Consider the following 2,865-nt stretch of genomic DNA (forward strand, 5'->3'; position numbering starts at 1 on the left):
TATCTCATATATGGTAATAAATTATCCTATTTCCATTTAATTATGCCGATCTATCAAGCTAAAATCGAGCGAGTATTAGATTAAGATCGACTCATTTCTCAATCAAACTACATAAAGTGTTCGTGCTCAACTCGTTTCTTTTCGAGTCGATTTTGAGTCGAGCCAAAAGACGAGTTGATCTTGAGCGGCTCACGAGCCTCAAACTTTTCTTGCAACCCTAACTAGGACCTCTCAATAAAAAAAGACCAGGACTCTCAATGTGCTATTGCACGCTACATCCTTCGCTCGAGGGACAAGGGCATATAGCTTTTTTGAGAAACTTTAAATCTATTCATCTTTAATCATGACAGTACAACAAACAACAGAAATAATAAAAACTACATTCAGATTCATAGACCACCTAACAAAGACAGTAAGCACTGAAGCGAGCCGAAGGTGAGCCGTCGTCATTGCCCCTCCCTTGATGTACCCGGGCACAACTTGTTATAGTAGACAGTCGGTAAGTTGTCGTGCTAAGGCCCCATAGGACTAACGCAATAGAACAACAACCACTGCCGATGAAGAGAAGCTTAGATTGGAAGACTCCAACCTAAAGACACATGTATAAAGACGAACAAAGACCGGATCCGAGAAGATCCACCAAAGACAACCACCGACCGACTTCCCCAAGATCTGTCGAAGACACAGTTCCACACGCCCTCTGACATTGCTTCGACGCACCATCTAGAAGGGGGCTAGGAGGGGAGCACCTTATTCCATGTTCAGGAAGCCATCGCCATCTCGCCTTCCTAAGCAGGACACAAAACCTGACAAAACATGAAAAAAAAATAAAGCCCTCTCGTCGGCAAGGGCCGGAATCCACCGCGCACCAATGGCCATAAGGCCACAGGAGAGGTGGCAGATCGGCGGCGGCCATGGCCATAAGGCCACAGGAGAGGTGGCAGATCGGCGGCATCGTTGCCAGCAGAAACCTTAGCACCTTGTCTTAGGAGGAGAGACGCGGGGAGGAGAGACACACAGAAACATTCGGCATATATAGCTAGTCGTCTTGTAATATAATCATGCCAAAAAACTTGACAAGAACATGTGTTACAACTTACAAGCTTGTTGTGTGTTGGGATGGTTGAGATCACTCTTGCGCGTAGATGGCTCCAAGGCGTCTGCTTCTCCTCCTCTTCCTGGGCCTACTGCTCCGGCGCCCGTTCCCTCGCCTGAGCAACCTACAAGTCAGCTTGCGCTTGTGACTATAGCGCGACGTAGGCTCCTCCACTCCCCAGCATAGGCCCGAGCTCGGTTCTTCCTTTTTTTGGCATACTCCTTTCATTTTTATTTACTCTGCATATTAGAGTTAACTGAAGTCAAATTTCGTAAAGTTTGATCAAGTTTATAAAAAAATACAAATATTTATTATAACAAATCTATATAATGTAAAAGTATATTCAATAATAAATCTAATAGTATTGATTTGTTACTGTTTATGCTAATATTTTTGTTCTTAAATTTTGTCAAAGTTTACAAGGCTTGACTTTGACTAAAGCTAATACGCGGACTAAATAAAAACGAAGGGAGTACCAGCCTAGAGCCCGTCAACGTCCTGGAGCTCGTTGTCGGCTTACTGTTGGACCCCATCTCCCCCGAGCTCGGCTAGCCCGCGTAAGTCAACCCTCATCCCTTGTAGAACTGTACTTCATGGTGGGATCCTTGCAATGAGAAATTAAAAAAATAAAATTGGATATGTTCGTTCATATCATACCGAAACCAGAAACCATAAAAACAATAAAATTGGTTTGGTTCAGTTTATTTTCAGTATGTTTTTTTGGTTCGATTTTTAAATGCATAGAGTGAAGCATAATGCACTTTTAACTGTATTTCCCCAACATTTAATTTAAATAATGAATAAAAGTTTAAAACTAAAAAGTAAACTAAAAAGAAAAACAATAGAATCGACATAAGATAAGAAAAAGAAAAGAGAATAGAAACAGAAAAAGGTACAAAAGCACAAAAATAGCAGTGCTCGTCCGCTCCCGCCCAGCACATCGTGTCTCGCCCAACACAAAACAGTAAGGCAAGAAATAAAGGGACTCATCTTCTGACCAATTTTAGGCCCATCGTGTCATGCACATATCTAAAAGGTTCTTCTTCATATTGGTCAGGGAAACTACTACAATGCAGATGAACTGGAGCTGATACAAACTAAGCCAAGATATGCAGCTAATAGTTGAGCAGGCAACTTGATCGCTGTAGACCTTGAAGACACAAAGGAGCTTGAGGCGCCGCCGGAGTCCGCGGATGGGGACAGAGCCGCGTCCGTAATTCCAACACAAAACGACCGCCACATGTCTCATGCCCCTCGGCACTCCATCATATTAGACAACTGAACTTGAAAAGCACATGTACATGGATATTGTTGGAAAACGTAGCAGAAATTCAAAAAAATTCTACGCATCACCAAGATCAATCTATGAAGTAATTTAGCAACGAGGGAAGGAGAATGCATCTACATACCCTTGTAGATCGCTAAGCGGAAGCGTTCAAGTGAACGGGGTTGATGGAGTCGTACTCGTCGTGATCCAAATCACCGATGGTCCTAGTGCCGAACGGACGACACCTCCGCGTTCAACACACATGCAGCCCGGTGACGTCTCCCACGCCTTGATCCAGCAAGGGGAGAAGGAGAGGTTGGGGAAGACTCCGTCCAGCAGCAGCACAACGACGTGGTGGTGGTGGAGGAGCGCGAAACTCTAGCAGGGCTTCGCCAAGCACTACGAGAGACGAGGAGGGAGAGAGGTAGGGCTGCGCCTTGGGAGAGTTCATCTCGTGTCTTGGGCAGCCCCAAAACCTCCACTATATATAGGGGCAAGGGGG

The sequence above is a fragment of the Triticum dicoccoides genome, chromosome 2A (assembly GCF_002162155.2).
Source record: "Triticum dicoccoides isolate Atlit2015 ecotype Zavitan chromosome 2A, WEW_v2.0, whole genome shotgun sequence".
NCBI classification, from domain to species: domain Eukaryota; kingdom Viridiplantae; phylum Streptophyta; class Magnoliopsida; order Poales; family Poaceae; genus Triticum; species Triticum dicoccoides.